At 44.1% G+C, this 20,694-nt stretch overlaps 1 protein-coding gene across 1 annotated transcript in view; it reads left to right on the top strand.

Moving 5' to 3' along the window:
• Nucleotides 1–6,110: 6,110 nt before the first annotated feature.
• pak5 (p21 protein (Cdc42/Rac)-activated kinase 5) overlaps nt 6,111–20,694 on the top strand; it is a 155,245-nt gene continuing 140,661 nt past the window's right edge. The window contains exon 1 of the mRNA XM_083791002.1: nt 6,111–6,240. The gene's annotated coding sequence lies outside the window, so the exon portion shown is untranslated. The remainder of the gene's footprint in view (nt 6,241–20,694) is intronic.

Genomic DNA, 20,694 nt, shown 5'->3' with positions numbered 1-20,694 from the left:
TGGATCTGGCAGCGTCAGGTTAACCGCAGCAGGCTTTCACAATGAATGGCTTAACGTGTGTGTGTGTGTGTGTGTGTGTGTGTGTGTGTGTGTGTGTGTGTGTGTGTGTGTGTGTGTGTGTGTGTGTGTGTGCGTGGGAGTATGCGAGTGTGCGTGTTGTGTGTGTGCTTACATTAATATCATATCTGGACCACTTTACTGTAAGTCAATGTAACATCATAAAGGAGCCTATTATCCCCTCAGAGATGTTCTGTGTGGCTCGTGCTGAGCCTGTGTGACTCTGTCAGTAACAATGCAGTCCTTCACGCCACCACAAGATAGCGACATTGGGTTCTCTGACGGCTTTATAATGCTGATGTGGTTTATAATGTGGCGATGATGTCATGTTAAAACCAGTAGCAGCCAATAGACAGTAGACACTGGCCATGGATCAGCTCTGTTCAGTGTGTGTGTGTGTGTGTGTGTGTGTGTGTGTGTGTGTGTGTGTGTGTGTGTGTGTGTGTGTGTGTGTGTGTGTGTGTGTGTGTGTGTGTGTGTGTGTGTGTGTGTGTGTGTGTGTGTGTGTGTGTGTGTGTGTGTGTGTGTGTGTGTGTGTGTGTGTGTGTGTGTGTGTGTGTGACTGTCTGGCACACATGCTATTAACCACATGCCGACCCATACGTAGGCCTGTGTATGTAGAAAGTAAATGTAGAAAGATGTAAAAGTACTCAGAATAAACTTACTTCACTTAAATTACTTGAGTTAAAGTGACAAAGTATCGGAATGGTCAAAATGTACTTAGGCCTACCAAAAGTAGAAAGTACCCATTATGGAGAATGTCCAGTTTCACAAGTTATCAAATGTGTAAAATGTGCGACCCAGATTCGGCACAAACAAGGGACTAAATTATTTCCGCTCCTATGCCACCAAAATGTGGAACGCACAGTCATTAAGACATGCAAATCCCTTGACCCCTTCAAAGCCGCTCTCAAAGGACAATCCTCCACCCACCCCTTTTCCCCCTCATTGTTTATGTTTTTCCCCCTGTTTACCTCCTCTATGATCATTTCCTGTTTTTGGCTATATAGTATAGTGTATATTTGTACGTCTCTGAATGTTGTGATGAATTGAACAAGGTGGATCCTATTGTAAGCAAGTGTAATGCTTTATGGTGTCGTCCACAGTTAACAGTTTTGTATTGAGTTGTGCTTGAAATGTACTGTAATCCTCCAATCTGTTAATAATTACTTCAATCAACCAGTCATTTAAGCAATCAATCAATCAATAAATGTCAACAAATATTCTGAAAATAGCAGATATAGGGCTGATATAGGGCTTAAGTGGTTAAGTAACTAGTAACTAGAGTTTCACAACCATTTAGTGGAGTAAAAGTACAATATTTGCCTCTGAGATGTAGTGTAGTCAAAGTTTAGTAAAGTAAAAGTACCCCAAAATTGTACTTAAGTAACAGTACTTACTTTCCACCACTGGTGTGGCTGCCCATAATAAGTGTGTCAGCCTGACATAGTAGTGTGTGCTGCTGTAGGGGGGTGTTCCCACACACACACACACACACACACACACACACACACACACACACACACACACACACACACACACACACACACACACACACACACACACAGCATGGGCTCACGTTCCACCCTGGGGGGTGGGCTTAGTTGGAAGAGGAAGAGAGAGAGAGACAGACAGACACAGTTTTTATCATGGAAAAAGTCCCAGTAGGGGGTCGATCTGAGAAAGTGTGTGTGTGTGTGTGTGTGTGTGTGTGTGTGTGTGTGTGTGTGTGTGTGTGTGTGTGTGTGTGTGTGTGTGTGTGTGTGTGTGTGTGTGTGTGTGTGTGTGTGTGTGTGTGTGTGTGTGTGTGTGTGTGTGTGTGTGTGTGTGTGTGTGTGTGTGTGTGTGTGTGTGTGTGCGCGCGCGCACGTGTGCGTGTTTCACTACTTGTGAAGACTGAATGTCTCCAGTATGGAGGGTATGCACATGTACAATCTGAGAACCCATCATCAAAATATAAAGGAAGTCAACAGTCTGTCTCGAGAGACTAGCGCATGCATAATATATAAAGTGAGTGGCAAATCGAGTGGCAAAGTGAGTTTAACGTCCTTTAATGCAATCAGATTGACCAGAATGGAAGAGAGCCTTTTAGCATAACTGTATGCTAATATGCTCTGCCCCCTGTGAATACATATACATCTATTATTATTACTTACTTTTCCTGTTGATGTTGATAATATGTAATGTATTTTATTTGTCTGTCATGATGATGAATTGAGTACTATGGACCACAATGGAAACAAGCATATGTAATTGAATGGTCTTTTTGATTGTACACATACACACAGCGGACACTCTGTGTGATACGCACACACACACACACACACACACACACACACACACACACACACACACACACACACACACACACACACACACACACACATACCAGTGGCTTTCCAATTATATTAGCCGGATTAGCTATTCATATTGCTGATGTGCCATGTTAAATGTGACTGATGTGTTTTAGCGGAGATGCCTTGTAAATTCAGATTCAGTATTTTGATTGCAACCAGAGTGTGTGCATGTTGTGAATCCATCAAATTTATATAGGCTGCGTATCTTAATCGGGATAATGGGGGGGGTCATTTAAGACCATGTTTGAGTTTACCTCAGTCTAGCCTCGGAGACCACAGGCTTTATACGTTTTCACAAGAAAAAGAAAAACCTGGGCCACATTTCCTGGTCTAGGAGTGGGAGTGAACTACAGTGCAAACCGGTCTCGCTCCAAATCTGGTACGTGGGGATGGGATGGGAGGCGGGGTGGGCCCAGAGCGGCTGGCCAACGTTGAAGCCGCTGAGATGTAGTGGTCAAAGCTGGAACTGCAGGCGGCCTGTGCATGTACTGTAGCACGAGTAAACCCCACGCAGCTGAGTTTGGAGTGCTCGTTAGCATTTTGCACACCAAATGTTGGTGTCGAAAGATCAGTGGGGATGGGGCTGTCCTGTCTCTAGAATAGATTATATATACTGTAACTCTGGCTGGGCCAGGCTAGCCTCGGTCCCAGGCTTACTCATCTGCGAAGAGAAAAGCCTGGTCACAAGTTCACAACCTAAGGCAGAGAAGCTATTTGGGGGCACGGTGGCACAGTTGGTAGTGCTGTCGCCTCACAGCTAGAAGGTCCTGGGTTCGATTCCCGCTCTGGGCGCTGTGGGTGCTGGCGGCGTGTTTCCTCCTCCGCGTCATCAGTGCCCATACCCGAAGGCGGGGTTGGCGAAAGGGCCTTTCTGTGTGGAGTTTGCATGTTCTCCCCGTGTCCCCTAGGGTAGGTACCCTCACAAAAACATGCAGTAATCCTGGTCTCTAAACTGCCTCCCCCTGGCCAGCCGGGACGCCTGATGGAGGGGAAAGGAACTGGTTGGAATAACGTGCTCCTTCCACGCGCTACGTCCAACCAGGGAAACTCCCCCCTTGTCAGGTATAAAGGAGCAACTTGGACACTCAAGCATGAAGGAAGCATGAGTTAAGTCCGTTGCTCTCCCTAGGTTGGCGGAGGGTGTGTAGAGCCCAGGATCACATCACAGGATGATTGACACAGGGGTGAAAAATGGGTTACAAAATCGTGGGACAAAAAATATAAATTAAAAAAAAAGAGAAGCTATCGGCGGAGGTGTCGGGCTGGGACATCCGTCAGATGTATTTCCCCCGGATGCGATATTTTTTCGACCAATCACAACACTTTCACAGAGATGTAAACAGATTTGTAAAAATAATTTCCTTGTACGGTACTTTCTGACTTGTCTCACTCATGGTGCCAGATATAGGGATTTATGTTTTTGCCTGTTGTGTCTGTGTCAGATTGTCTGCGGCTAATCTCACAAACTCAGTGGTGTAAAGTAAAAAGTGCTGTACTTAAGTACAATTTTTAGGTATTTGTATTTCCAATTTCCAATACTTTTACTTCTACTCCACTACATCTCAGAGGCAAATATTGTACTTTTACTCCACTACATTTATTTGAAAACTTTAGTTACTATAGTCACTTTGATTATTATTACAAAACATAAATTAAACACTTCAGGCCTATATACATTTCAGCCATTTGAAAATAGCTGATCTACAAGCTCACAATGTGTCGCTATATGCAACACATTGTGAGCTTGTACATCTGCTATTTTCAAAAGATTTTTACACATTTCATAACTTAAAATGGCACATTCTGCACAAAGAGTAGCCTACTTTCTACTTTTGGTACTTACAATACAAGTCATTTGTAATTTTACTCAAGTAGCCTACGTTTTACTACTTACTTTTTCCACTACTGCACAAACAACTACAACAATCTGCATCATAATCCACTTCATGTAGGCCTATTGGTCTCCTATACTGTCTGTCTTTAACTAGATTGTATAGACTGAAAATATCCTGTTACCTGGATTCCATAATTATGCAACTTCACATATAGACCACCCTAATTCTGCATTTTTTTATTTCTCCAAAACTTTGTTGCTACTACTTCAACAGAAAATGTGTCCGCACGCACACACGCACACGCACACGTGCGCACACGCACACACACACATACACACACACACACACACACACACACACACACACACACACACACACACACACACACACACACACAGAGGAGGAGCTTCATTTCCATCCATCATCTGTCTAAAAACCAGGAAGAGATGCTGGCGGCATCTTGCTGCCCCTTGTCGCGTATATCTGGATGAACCCAGGTCCCAGAGAGAGTGATGGAAAGAGGTAGGCCTTTAGTTGTGTGTGTGCCTCCTGGCAGATATTTGTACTCCACAGAGCACCCCTTTGTATCTGCTGTTGCTCTACTACAGTGGTTTTCAACCCATTTCATATCAAGGCCCATTATTGTCTCCACCAGGCCGAGGGCATGGGGAGAGAGTATATGTTTTGCACCCGGTCGATGCCAGATTTTGCACACACACTCCATGGATGCCCCAACATGAACCTCTGTCCCAAAATTTCCAGAACAGCCTGTCGTCGTTAGCCTGTCGTTAGCCTGATAGCGCCACCAGGAGGCCGACTTTTGTAAAACGCATTTTTCGATATTACTACTCCATATTCTGTCCAAAAATCCCCCAAATCGTTACACAGTATCTCTATAGTCATGTGCTCAAGGACCTGTCCGATATTTCATATTCCATCCTAATTGGCTAACATTGGCTTTCAAAGTTTGCAGGATTTGAAAGCCGTTTTGAACAAAAAGCCTCAAATCATGAACGCAGTGTGCAATTTACGTGAAAACTTTCACAGACTTTCCTACTAGGCTGAGGAATATATCCCACCATTTTCACATTGGCCTGTTATAGCACCACCAACAGATGGATTTTTGCAAAACAGATTTTTGGAACAAAATGCCTCAAATCACCCATCAGCCAAGAAGAAATGGCACCCTTTTCACATTGGCCTATTATAGCGCCACCAGGAGGCCACAACCTGACCTGGCCTGGTGGACACCTGTGCCCCGAGGGGCACTTTTTCTAGTTTATACTGCATCTGAGCCACGGACCACCATTTCATTGATGAGATTATAGCCTCGCAGACCCAAAATAAAATAATATTCTGTTATTGTTACATACGATTTTGTCCACAATTCCATGCTGTGTATTGACGTGGCACCATAAGGAAAGATAACGGGCAAACGTTAATCAAAATAACAATTCTCATACATTCTCTAATTGTGTAGACTGTGTAGACTAGACAGGGAGCCTTTAGTTTAAACATGATAGCTTTAGGTGTTCAAAAACAAAATGTGTTCAAAGAGGGTTCAAGAAGAAGACATCACGTGAGCTGGGCTGTCACAGAGAGCCGAGCCACGCAGTGTTTCTGTTTGTCGAACTATTACAACGCCTCATTGATTGTGATTAAACACAGGTGCGCACGTGCGCTATAATACTATTTCCAGAGCGCACTTTGTCCGTCCGTCGCGGCCGAAAACGGCGCTCAGTCGCTCCGAACAGCCCGGATGTAGCACACACGCACACACACACAGTCAGCCAGCCAGCCAGCCAGCCGCACGCACAGGACCCACACACAGCTCTCCACCACCACCTCCTCCACCACCACAGCGATAATAACATGGCGCTGGCAGCAGCAGCAGCAGCGGACACATAACGGTGTCCACCATAATAATCCATCATAAATAGACCGAACAAATAAACGACAGGACATGTGAACGCCTCGATCGGAGATAGCAGGTACGTGAGGCATTTTCTCCTCGACAATTTATACGCCTGTGTGTGTGTGTGTGTGTGTGTTTTTTTTAGGTGAATGTGGTTGCTTTTTGCATTAAAAAAAAGCCCCTCGCTCCCGTTTATCCGCCGATAAACGCTCATCTATAACGGCTTTAAAATACTCCCTCATCCGCGGAGGGGATTTAAAGGAGAGTCACGTCGAAACATGCAGTGTCATTCAATGAAGATGTGCCGTTTGCAACACAGCTGGGAATACATAAATAATGGTGTGTGTGTGTGTGTGAGTGTGTGTGTACTATAGGCTATGTGCTGTCATGGCTGCGTCGACCGCTGTCCTTGGTATCGAGCCGCGGGTGCGCATCACATTCACACCTATTGCATGGAGCCTTCTGTATATATTTTAAGGCCTGCTTATGACGGCGACGTGCTTGGTTTTTTGCATGCGGTCGTGCCGTGTTTATCGGTGCTCATAAATATAGGGTTGTCCGGTTGTGTCTGAGCTTGGAATGGATCGGCGCCGTGTGAGTGTGTGTGTGTGTGTGTTTGTGCGCGCGCGCGTGGCGGTCTGTGTTCTCAGCTCGGCAATAACGAGTTTGGACAAGATATGTGAGGATGACAGTGCAGGGCATACTGCACGCTCACCACGGCCTCAGTCATGTTGTTCGGGCGAATCAGAGAGAGTTGGACAGACAGTATAATGGATAGGCGGAGGAGGACGGCCAATGTAGGCCAGGTGAGGGGAGGAGCAGATGGCACGTTTTCAAGTTCAATGTGTCTCTCTCGGATTAGGAGGGGTGTACACGAAAATGAAAAGTGGTAGCAGGCATCATCAAGGCCCAATGACCCCCCCCCCCCAACACACACACCACCACCACCACCACACACTCACACTTAACAGTCAACACTCTATTAATAGTGGTAATATTAATAATAGCATCACTATAGGAATCTGTCATCTTGTCGTGCCTATATTTTCGTCTGGAACAAGGGGTAAATACACACACACACACACACACACACACACACACACACACACACACACACACACACACACACACACACTCCAAAGCGGGGTCCGGGGTTAATATAGTAGTTGTAGCATCACATTCACAATCATTTTAACCACTTTAGCAATTTTTAATATTTTGGCTATTCAAACATAGCAGATATGCAAGCTCATAGCGCTTTGTGCCGTTGCTATGAGCTTGTAGATCGAGCGGTTTCGGACGTTATCTCCGTATTACAGTGATGTCCGTAATCAGCTGTTATCAACACCATTCAATGCAGTCAGTATGGACATTTCCACATACTGACGGTGTTGGCATCCATTGTCTGACGCAAACAATTTTGCACATTTTTGGATATATAGCCTATATATATTTTTTTTGAACTCAAATCTTTGCTCCTGGATGTCCCTGGCACAAATTCTTTTTGAGATTGGTCCGCAGCCAAAATATCAATTTGGGGAGTCCTTGACATGAAAAATGGGAAGCACTGGTATAAAACTCTGAATGTCACAGCATCACGTCAAGTATTGAAAATATGACCTGTGGGGCGACTGTGGCTCAGGAGGTAGAGCAGGTAGTCCAATGATCCCTGGGTCGGCGGTTCGAATCCCGGCTCCTCCTGTCCACATGTCGAAGTGTCCTTGGGCAAGACACTGAACCCTTCATTGCCTCCAATGAGTTGGTCGGTGTGAGCTTGCCAACATTGGTGTGTGAATGTGGAAAGTGAGGAGTCTGAGGACGCTGGTGTCGACCGCTTCACCTCCCAATGTATGAATGAATGCACCATTGTAAAGCGCTTTGAGCACTTGGAAAAGCGCTATAAAAATGCAATTCATGACCTGTTGCTGTTATCTTAGTCCCCTCGGCTCTGTGTCAACGTCTTTCTTCTGTACAAAGTCGTCGTTACATAAGAGTGACAGCGACTCTCGTACATAGAAACATTCCACAGAGAGAGTTACATTTCTCTGCACCATGTGACTGTGTACGGCATTATCCGTTCCTTGACTGCTAGTATTACCTGTTCAACCTTTAAGATTCACCTCACACTACAGACCACCACGTCTCTCTTTCTCACTGTCTCTCTATCATGGTCTCTCTCTCTCTCTCTTTCGTGTTCTCTCTGTCTCTCTATCATGGTCACTCTCTCGGCCATCTTTCCTGCAGATCAACGGAATAGTGTTGGAATTTGCATGCAGGAATGAAACTGAGGATCTCTGTTATATTTGGGAGCCTCTGGCCATTTTAAGTGAGTTGTCTGGGCAGGACCGGGCTCTGAACCCGAGGAGCATGCAGATGAATGTGAAAGGTTCTCCTGGAGGAGAGGAGAGGAGAGGAGAGGGAACGAGCCAGGGACGAAGAGGAGATGAGTGAATACGGGAAGATGTCTGTAGTCGGAAGGAGAGGAAAAACATGACGGAAGGAATGCAAACAACTAGAGAGGAGGAGAAAGGGCAGGAATGTGAAAGGTGAGCTCTGTAGACGGCCCATCTGTCTCTCTGACGTATGACTCCTTGGACTGAGTTGAATGTACGCAGACATGATCAGGCTTTGTTGTTGTCACATTTACAACATGTTAATGTAATGTCAGCTTGCACACGTCCATATCTGCAATTGACCAGCTACTGTACTGTACAGTACATCCCATAAGCCAGAGTGACAGGAGAGTATTGCAATTGGCTAGTTGGTATGCTTATCCCATAGCCTGGAGGGACGATTGCGCCTGTACCGTCAAGTGCACAAGAATAATATGATGCTGATTGAGTGATATGCGAGACAGACAGACAGTGAGTGAGAACAGATCTCCTTGTGGAGATAATAAAAGGGGTAGAACTAGAAAAAGTGCCCCTCAGGGCACAGGTCTCCACCAGACCAGGTCAGGTTGTGGCATTTTGCAAAAATGTGTTTAGCAAAAATCCACCTGTTGGTGGCGCTATAACAGGCCAATGTGAAAAGGGTGGGATATATTCCTCAGCCTAGTAGGAACGTCTGTGAAAGATTTCACATAAATTGCACGCTGCGTTCATGATTTTAGGCTTTTTGTTTCAAAAGGGCCAATCCTGCAAACTTTGAAAGCCAATGTTAATTAAATATCTGACGGATCCATCTTGAACACATGACTAACGATTTGCGGGAATTCCGGACAGAATCTGGAGGAGTAATATAAAAAACTGGGTTTTCCAAAAGTCTGCCTCCTGGTGGCGCTATAACAGGCCGTTCTGGAAATGTTGTTGCAGAGGTTCATCGTTGGCATCCAGGGAGTGTGTGCAAAAGTTGACATTGAGCGGGTTAGCGGTGCCGGAGATTAGCTGTTCACGGACGGACGGACACACGGACGGAGTGCGAAACATACTCTCTCCCCATGCCTTCGGCCTGGTGGAGACAATAGAGCACCGAAGTCTGACGTCACTTTCAGTAGAGGGCGTCTGTCCCCAGGTTCATGTATTTGTTTAGTTGCATTGAAATCCCCATTGAGGCGATTTGAGATCACCCCGGCCGCTTCACTCATATGGATATGAAGAATCAACTGACTGAGAGAAAACGCTAATGTTACTGCTGCTGAATTAGTTAGATTTTCGCTAGAAGCAGACTGTATCATATATGAGTGACTGACTGTTGCAAACGATACAGAGACACCTCCCTGACAATAACGCCGAGACAGCTTGTTTATTTTTGGACCACAACGCTTATAGTAGATGATATTAAGATCACCCCATGTTATTCTCCATAGAGAAATCACTTCCGCGAACCAGGGGAATCGTCGGGATGAGCGAGTTACGTCAGGACTTCGGTGCTCTATAAGAGAGGATTAAAGATGCGAGATGTAGAGGAGGAAGGATATGAGTGGATAGCAGATGAGCAGAACAGACAGTGCAGTAGAGGTGACCAGAGGAGGAGAGGATGGAGGGATGAAGAGATGGAGAGATAAGCTGCAGCAGCAAAGCAGAGAGGTTTACCAGCGGGGTGGGTGGGGTGTGGGGGGGGGGGGGGGATAAAAGGAAAATAAAGGAATGAAACGTAGAGGGATAAATGGATTGGATGGGGTGAGTGGGGGAAAAAGGTGAAGAATAATGATGAGCAGTCGAGGTGGGGATGAGAGGATGAGAAGAATAGAACAAGCAAGATGGCATGATGTCACAGGAGAGAATGAGAAGAATAGGTCTGTCTGTCTGACTGACTAGTAGTATATATCTTGTCAGGCCCCATATACAGAATACATGTTCTGTGTGTGGAGCCTCTGTCTGTCTGTCTGTCTGTCCGTCCCCGTTTACATGTTAAACCTAATTTATACTTCCCCAATACGTCCGTGCCATTCGGCAAAAATATAAAAGAATGTACAATCTGTAACTCCGTAGATGAGAAAAGAAAAATGGGCATCGTTTGTGACAGTCTCACAGTCAGTCTGTGAGTCTGTCTGACAGATCTATCTTCAGATGTCTCAGGTTATTGCATTTCGCTGTGTTCTCAGGGATTAAAAACAAAAAAAATCTCCCCTTGTGTTTTCTGCATGACTCGGCATGTGCAGGACAAAATAAGCTCTGTGTGTATGTACAGTATGTACTGTGTGTGTGTGTGTGTGTGTGTGTGTGTGTGTGTGTGTGTGCGTGTGCGTGTGCGTGCGTGCAAAAGAGAGAGAGAGAGTGTGACTGTTTGAGAAAGATGGAAAAGCGAGTATAGAAATAGAAAGTGTTTTAGTAAGGTACAAACAGAAGAAGATTGAGTGTGTGTGTGTGTGTGTGTATGTGTTAGGGCGATTAGATTATTATGACTAAAACAATAATCCGGATTACTTTTGCTGAATATTGTAATCACAATTGTTGATCTCGATCAATTGTTTGCAAAGATCTTTGGTGAGCAAAAATGATTGCTTGTATGAGTTTGATAATTGTGCTTATCACTCCCATATCTTTAGCCATTCATTACATAACATTATGTAATGGCCTCTGTAAGCCTGGTGCATGGGGAGATATGTTGTACAATGTTCACATTATTAACTCTTTTGGTGAGAGGCAAAGTGCAAAAAAATAGATTTACGAATATGTTTTAATTAATCGTTTATAGATGACGATTATTTCAATTTATTTTGAATAATTGTGTGTGTTGTCCTGACTGTGTGTGTGTGTGTGTCATTTTAACCATAATTTGTGTCCTCTGTTAAACACCATCTAATTTTAGATCTGTAGGCAAAGAGTTCCAAGGTTTTGGCCCCTTTACTGAGAAGGCAGACTGTCCAACTGAGTTCTTGCACATGGGAACAGTCACCATTTGTTGAAGCTTTAGTAGTTGCTCTAGAGCAGTGTGTACATAAGTGTGTTATATATTTGCTGAAAATGGGGAGAGAGATGGGGGGAGTGACATGCAGTAAAGGCCGTCGGGATCGGGAGTCGAACCCGCGGAACACTGCCAGACTGGATTACCAGCCAACGTACCTGGACCGCTGAGCCACGGCCCAGGCCACCAGTGTTTTTTTTGGCAGCAAATTTTGATTTTAGTTTTAGTCCTAGTGTCTTCAATAGTTTCAGTCACATTTCAGTCACCCGGAATGTTTTAGTCTAGTTTTAGTCGACTAAATATCATAAGATTTTAGTCGACTAAATCTACAGGTGATTTAGTCGACTAAAATGTATTTTGGAGGGCCTTGATGCCATCGAAATGACTGATTTTACATTTGCTGAAAATAGCCGATCTACAAGCTCACAACTGTGAGCTTATATATCTGCTATTTTCAGCATGCAACCAAGTGTAAAATGACTCATACTGGATCTCTTGTCCACTAGTCCCTTCCTAATGTTTTTGTCTAGTTTTTATCTGTTGACGAAATTGTCAGTATATTTAGTCTCAGTTTTAGTCATCATAGCTTAGTTTTCATTTAGTTTCCATTTAGTTTTCGTCAGTGAAAAGAGGTAGTCGACAAACATTTTTCGTCTTGGTTTTAGTTGACGAAAACAACACTGACATGTACGCACGTGGAGGATGACGTCCCAGTTAATCTGACATCGTACGAAGACGTGAGATTGACGTTACAAAATATACCAGCATTAGAAAAATACTATAGGTCACAACAAGTACATCTCAAACTAGAAAAAGTGCCCTTCTGGGCACAGGTCTCCACCAGGATTCTTCCTCAGCCTAGTGGGAATATGCGTGCACAGTTTCATCGCAATCGGATGCTGCGTTGAGGAGTTGTGGCGATTTGTACAAAGCGGGCTTCTCCTGAAAACTGTAGGAGCCAATCGTGGCCAATCAGGATGGAATATGAGAAATCAAACAAACCTGTCTTGATCACATGACTATGGAGATCATGTGTACCGATTTGCGTGAAATTTGGATAAAATCTGAAGGAGTAATAATAGAAAATGTGTTTTACATATGTCGGCCTCCTGGTGGCGCTATAAAGAGCAGATGTGAAAAATTCCAGACAAAGGTTTTTCCTTGGCCTCTAGGGAGTTGGCATACAAAGTTATCCACAGATCCGTGCAGTTAGAGGTAAAAACACTTTTCGGCCAGTTATAGCGCCACCTTGAGGCTGAGTTGAAATTGTTCATGTGGCATTTCGTCCTCGGCCTAGTGGGAATGTGGGTGCACAATTTCACGGAAATCACGCGATGTGTTCATGATTTGCTTTTTTTTTTGTTTGAAACTGAGCACTCCTGTGAACTTTGGAAGCCAATCTTAACCAATCAGGATGGAGTCTGAGAAATCTGAAAGACCGGTTTCGTTGAATGGCTCTAGAGAGACTGTGTACCAATTTGCGCGATGTTTGGACAAAATCTGTAGGTGTACTGTGCAAAAACTTGTTTTGCACAAAGCGGCCTCCTGGCGCTATAACAGGCCGTTCTGGAAAGTTTGGGGCAGAGGTTCATGGTTGGCATCCAGGGAGTGTGTGTGCAAAATTTGGCATCGACCGGGTTAACGGTGGCCGAGATTAGCTGCTCACGGACGGACGGACACACACACACACACGCGCGGACGGACGGACGGACACACGGACGGACGGAGTGCAAAACATACTCTCCCCCCATGCCTTCGGCCTGGTGGAGACAATAAAATAGGGTTGAAATGAAACATGAGAGAGTATATGGTCATTTATGTGCGCTTTGCATGCATAGCAACGGCCGAGGATATCGTCTAAAAGGCGCAGTGCAAAGCAGCTTAGGCGGTCAAGGGCATGGACAAAAGCGTTACGAACTTACGACAAGGGATGTAGGATCCAGGGAGCTCATGGATCCTCCTGAACTTCATTTGTACCAGCTAACTCCTTTCATTTCCGGCTTTAGATGCTAGAATCAGGCTTTAGGCGTGATTGTATCGTGTAAACACATTTGTGTACATTAGCTATACCTAGTGTAGTTAGTATGTGTGTACTAGTAATCTGCTATTGTAACCATTGCAGTGATAAGTCTTTAATGCCAGTGCATATTGAAGTGATACCTGTCTGGAATGGCTGAGAGCACGCACCAGGATCGAGTTAAATTTATACTTCATCATACAGTGCTCAACAACCTTTAATGTTATTTGGAACACACCATACTTCTTTCATGAACAGTATTATATTCAGGTTTCTGTCAGGGACATTACCCTCGTCGAGTTAGCTCAGCTCATCTGGTGTTGCAAAACCACAAGCACAATAGTGTGATGAGAACTGTTCTTCATGGAGCTTCTTCGGTTTGGAATATTCTCTCCATAATGTTAGACACACTAGAAGTACCGATAGATTTCCTTTCAAAAAGTGACTTTTACATGAATTGATCAGTCCTATTATATAGGACTCATCAATTCATACAACAATGGTGAAAAACACAATTACTTTAGATACATTATATCTATGTAATTGTGTTTTTCACAATTATTTGTTTTAACTCATTTTGTCAACACACTTTTGTGTGGACCCCAGGAAGACTAGTGACCACTTTGTGGAAGCTAATGGGGATCCTAATAAAGAATAACAAAAGAATATCTGATCTTCAGGGTCATTGTACAAAGTATATATGTAGCCTTTGGCCCGGGAGGCAACCCGGGATCTATAAATCCTATGGCGCATATGTTACCACTCGGCTAAAGAGCCAGGCCCGATAGGCAAGCAGCAACGCAGCACTGTATAGCCTACATATAGCCAGTATTAGGCTTGAGTCTTTTTCCTTTGCACTGATACGAGAGAAATCCTCAGATGAAAGCCCACCCCACTCACATTTGTTACCCCCATCTTTTTAGGTCAGCCTATAAGGGACTGAAGAGATGTGAACATCTGAGGCAGTTCATAATCATGGCTCATTTACCTTCTGCTCGATTATATACTGTATTTAATACAAGTAAGACGCGCAAACGCGGGAAGCGAACGCAGCTCGTGTGGTTGTGTGTGTGCTACAGCTGCGCCCTGTGTGTGTGTGTGCTACAGCTGCGCCCTCTGGTGGCGGGCGGGTGGTGTAACAGCGTGACACACACACACACACACACACACAGACATTCAGCCCTTGCTGTCATAGTAAGTGGCTCACTGCGTTCGCAATTAGAATGCATTTAAACGTTTAAGTGGACACTGCTTCTGTAAATCTCCTGCTGAGATTAAGCGAAGGTTGCATAAAATTGGTAGAGAGCGAATAAAACTACCAGTATACTGACACGAGGGCTCCTGACTGGCAGCTGATGTGTTACAACCTCTATAATACCCAACTCCATTTGGGCTTTGAATCGACTGTTTCTGGTGAGTCCTTGCATGGACTGGGTTTCCAATGTTGGCCTAAAAAACTACCGCAATGGTTCCTGAGACTGTTTTTTTTTTTGTTCTTGTTTTTCTGTCTGGTTATAAGCAGAGAAGCTGCACAGCAGCACCCTACCTTGACTATTTTCCACTGGAGGCACATGACAGCCCTGTCAAAGCTGGTGAGATGATGATGTTGCCGTACGATAATATGTGACCTATCCGTGACCCTCAAATATGCTTAAATCCAGCCCCAGTGTTTTCACAAGGACAATTCCTTAGGTCTGGTGTGCAGCTAAACACCATGTAAGCTGGTGGATAGCTCTCTCTATAATTAACACCTTTTCTTCTCCTCTGGCTGTCATCTCTATAGGCTACTGTTATATCCGGAGTTGTTCATTTAAACTCTGAGAGTTTTTTCACACTCTCAGAGTTTAAATGAACTATGAATTTTAAGATACGCTGCAGACTTCTACAAAGGACGATGACAATACTATACTAGGGGCACGCACCCGGTCTCATATGAAACACAGAAAGCATGTTCACTTTGAGATATCCCTAATTCTTAAAGCCCTCACAGAACGCTGACAGACATTTCACCATCATTTGCATGATGAGTGGAGCTGGGATTGTAGCTTGCCGCGCTGTATTCATTTAACTTTGCTAGCATGCAGACTGCAGAGTTTCATCACCACACTTACTGTTCATGGCAGCAGTGGTCAAGTGACTATTGGTACATTTACTGTATCTGTACTTGAGTATCTTCAATGTTGTACTTTGGCTCCACTACATTTCTAGGAAGGGAAAAAGTGCATTATGAACTATAACCACTCTTTACAAATACAGTGAAAATAGCTTTCTTAAAAAAAAAAGAAATTTATAATGTACTTTGTAATGTGTCTAAGTACTAATGAACATCGCGCCTGTCACAGACATGTACAGAGCAAGTTCAGTCAGGAAACATGATTCACTTCATCCAATCACAAACTCATTCCATCTTCATACCGGCTATTTAAACTGGAGGTTTGCACGGCTCAATCTGCTTGCTTGTTTGCTGCTGCACACACTGATAATGCTGCGCTGCGTCTGCCTAAACATTTGCTGCTCACCCTCCTCCACCCCAGCTATACCACATGTTGTTTTGGATCTGCTGTTTAGGTACGGGGGATTCGGTGTCCCTATGGTCGGGACTGTTGCGCTTGATCCGAGTACCTAAAAAGCAGATCCAATTCATCGCCAAACCATAATAAATATATTACTCATTTTATATACAATAAATATACTGTATGTTCCATCCATTCTTGAGTTTTCCTGACTGAACAGTACTATAATTCAAGTTCAAATGTAACTTTCAGCCGAGTAATATTTTGACCTGGAGCATCTATACTGTGACTGGTGGGATGGGTACTTTGTCCACCACTGGTTCTTGGCGATTGCACTCGCAGTTAGTTCAGTCAGTGTGTCATGCTGTTTGCAGCTAGGTGTGTGGATTTCTGTAACGGGAGGCGCAGAAGAACACGCCAGGCTCAGATTAAGTAGCGTGCCGTGCAGAGTTGACACCTCATTAGCTGGCTAACTGCCGCACGCGGGCCACGTAAGAAAGAAAACCTGCCCCCCGACGTCACGCCTGAAGCGATACATTATACGGCTGATTGTTTAAATGGCTCCTCTTGTGTGTGTGTGTTCAGGGATCATCAATACGTCTGAACATGGACAAAATAACACAAATGTGTTATTTGGATCATAATACCCAACAATGACTGAATGCCAGTCTCCGGGTTTTCTTCAGAATATGTATGACACTCATTTACTATGACACTATGGCACATTAGGAGTCCCAAGTTCCCAACTAGTACTAGTGGTTCTCAGAGGTTTTATTTGCAAAGATCCCCTTAACTCTGAGAGTGTCCATTTGGTACACTCAGATGCTATGGTCATTTAGGGCTCGCTCAACAATGGAATTTTGACAAAAATGTCCACCACAAGCCAGCATGGCGATGACCTCTGTGTGTGTTTCTGTCTTCTTGGAGGCACGTGGTAGGCAGGTGAACACGTGGCCTGACAGTGGTTTTCAAAGTGCGGTTCCCGGGACTCTCAGGGTTCCTTGAGGGGGTTCTAAATTGACCCTTACAAGTCTGTAACTCTGACAGTTTACATAATGGGAACGGTCCATTTGCTTCGATTTGAATACTCAAGGACCTCCTGTTTGGTTTGCAGTTAGGCCACACAGACCCCCATAAGAGTGTACCGCGAGGTGCCCGATGGCCTAGCGGTCCGGGCGCATGCCACATAATATAGGCTCTGGCCTTACAGTGTGTTCGAGTCCCGTTCATGACGACCTTTGCTGCGTGCGTCCCTTCTCTCCCTCCCTCTTTCCTGTCCCATCTTCACTTCAACTATCAATAAAGGCAGAAAAGCCAAAAACAAATCTTTAAAAAAAAAGTGTGCAGATGCACAAATGGACCCTTACATTTGATTCTGTAGACTAGACGGTGGTTCTCAAGTTGGGCCCGGGTTGACCCCCGAGGTTACAGCAAAATTGTTTTTTTATAGCATCAAAATCAATTCAACCACTATTAACCCTATATACTGTAAGTCAACCTTTTGAAAGCAGAAGATCTACAAACATTTAGGAAAAAAGTGGAATATATTTGAAAACAAATCTTGTATGGGGGGGACAAATTTCTTTCACATTTGGGTCCATGCTGTATACTGTGTACATATACTACATAGTATATTTGGGGTCCTTAAAATGCTTGGGGTTCTCCACCCTCTCAGCCTGCGTAACTTAACTTCCATAGCAGTTGTCTCTTGTAACAGTTGTCAGCCCGGCTCTCTTCCCCCATGTTAGTTGTCATTTGAGATCACTGAGGTGTCATTCAATTAAATTGCAGACATGAATAGTGGCATTGTTCCATTAGAGTATAGTTCTGTATCATTAGCCACCCCCAGTTTCTCCCACACCACTGTTGTTTCGTCGACTAATACTATGACGGGAAATGTTCGTCGACTACCTTTTTTACACTGAGGAAAACTAAATGGAAACTGAAATATATTGACAATTTTGTCAACAAATAAAAACTAGACTAACATGTTAGGAAGGGACTAGTGGACAAGACATCCACTATAAGTCATTTTTACACTTGGTTGCATGCTGAAAATAGCAGATCTACAAGCAAGTGTAAAATCAGCCGGCATCAAGGCCCGCCAAAGTACATTTTAGTCGACTAAATCAACTGTAGATTTAGTCGACTAAAACTAGACTAACACTAAAACAGTCAAGGTGACAAAAAAGTGACTAAAACTAAATGAAAACTATTCAAAAGACTATGATTAAAACCAAAATGGTGGTACTCACTCAATACTGCACTGTAGAAATACTCTGTTACAAGTAAAAGTTTCAAAATGTACTTGAGTAAGTACAAAGTACAAAAGTATTGGCAACAAAATATACTCAAAGTACCAATAGTTATAAAGTACTCATTGTGCTTTTCAAATGTATAAAAAGTATACACATTTTATGAAAATAGCAGATCTACAAGTGTCACAATGCGTCGTATCATTTTGAGCTTGTAGATCGGCTAGTTTCAAATAGGGCTGAAGTGGGTTATGCATGTTTTGTAATAATTGCGAACGCAGTGATTGCGAACGCAGTGATTGCGAACGCAATGAGCACTAACTATGAGACCCAGCAGATCATGTCTGTGTGTCTGTGTGTCTGTCTGTCCCGCTGTGACACCACCCGCCCACCACCAGAGGGCGCAGCTGTAGCACACACACACACACACACACACACACACACACACACACACACACACACACACACACACACACACACACACACACACACAAACAACCACACACACACACACACACACACACACACGCACACACACAGTAGAAAACTTTAAAAAATGACTAACTAAAAAGAAAAAAAAAGTACGTAATTTATTCTAATTGTTGTTATTGCAATTTACGAGCTGCGTTCGCTTCCCGCGTTTGCGCGTCTTACTTGTAATCAAAATCTACAAAGTAACTAGTAACTAAAGTTTTCAAAGAAATGCACTGCACCGACTGCACCGTGTTGTCGCCAAGTCGGCATGCAATATTTCCCCAGAACGTATTGCAGTAATGATATTCATAACCACCACATGAACTCCATCTCTCCTGCCAGCTTTTGTACAGTAGCAGGCCATTCGGTCGCCTTTGTTTTGTTATGTGTCTGAATGGAGGAAGCCAAAGTGCTGTAATGTGTCCTCGACGTTCATTGTGAACAGCCACTTGGCTCCGCATGTCACGCAGAGTTGATCTAAATTAAATTAACCCATTCTGACCTGAGATCAGATTCATACGAGGTTTCCGCCGGACACACACTGGTCTGATGAACCCATTCTGACCTGAGATCAGATTCTAAAAATGTCAGTCGTTCTTCGATTTTTCAAAAAATAGCAGACCTACAAGCTTGTATCGCGCCACTCGGTGGCGCGATATGAGCTTGTAGATCTGCTATTTTTCAATAGCTAAAGCATAACATGATGCTGACACCAAAATGGGTGCCCGGTCAGAATGGGTTAAACCTTCCATCACTAAGCATTTACTGGTGAAGCCAATATCGCCACACTTGATCATATTTGATTTTCATATGATGTCCGTTTTCCAAATGAGAATATGTATGCTGTTGTCTGAACCCGATGCTGGCACACAGGCGTCATTTCATACCAAACTAGAAAGCTGGCCACTTAAGCCTGATTTCAGGAATAGCAATGCAAGGAGTTGTGTATCTGTGATACAATATACATGTTTTGCCAGTAATGACATGCCCAAACATTTGAAGTGTTTAATACCCCTTTGCAGGAGGTTTTGATCTAAAAGCTGATGAAAACATTCAGAGGTTCAGAGGTTATTATTTTTTCGTTCATGCAAAAGCTCGGGGGTGGCTACCATCCCCTGGAACCCCTGGATGTTGGTCTGTTAGCGTGCAATCCATTACCTTGACCATAAGCCCCTTTGCACTCTGCCTCATATTAAACCCCCACAAGCACCACTGGTTGAAAACCACTGCTGTAAGAATTGAGCTGCTACTGCTTTCTCACGACAAGATCGGTCTTAAATAAAGTGAACAGGCCGCAGTTGCTGAAACCGGCTGCATCCTTGTTCAGCTATTGACCAGTCGACGCGAGTGCTTGGGATGCCGTTTATCCAGACCAAAATGGGCAAAATCAATTCGACCAGCGTCGGGCAAGACAAGACAGCCTTCTGTGAAAGCTAAGCTAATTATACACAATGGATGACTGTGTCACTGGTGCGCACAAGTCAGTTCAGAGCGATTTATACGCAAGCAAGACGACAATCCATGTTGGTGTCTTTGTTACGTTTTTTTGCCATTTAGTGTCACTATAAAATAAAATAAAAATCAGCCATGTTTCAATTCCGGGAGCATTCTCCGGAGTCAATTTCCTCAATTAACCCATTCTGACCGGGCACCCATTTTGGTGTTGGCATCATGTCGTGCTTTAGCTATTGAAAAATAGCAGATCTACAAGCTCGTATCGCGCCACCGAGTGGCGCGATACGAGCTTGTAGGTCTGCTATTTTTGAAAAAAATCGAAGAACGACTGACATTTTTAGAATCTGATCTCAGGTCAGAATGGGTTCGTCAGACCAGCGTGTGTCCAGTGGAAACCTCGTATGAATCTGATCTCAGGTCAGAATGGGTTAAGGATCCCTGAGCGTGTTTCCCTTGGCCAAGGAGAA

Source organism: Protomyctophum parallelum (assembly GCF_964188405.1).
Source record: "Protomyctophum parallelum genome assembly, chromosome: 19".
Lineage (NCBI taxonomy): Eukaryota > Metazoa > Chordata > Actinopteri > Myctophiformes > Myctophidae > Protomyctophum > Protomyctophum parallelum.
This window is presented reverse-complemented; position numbering and strand designations above follow the sequence as displayed.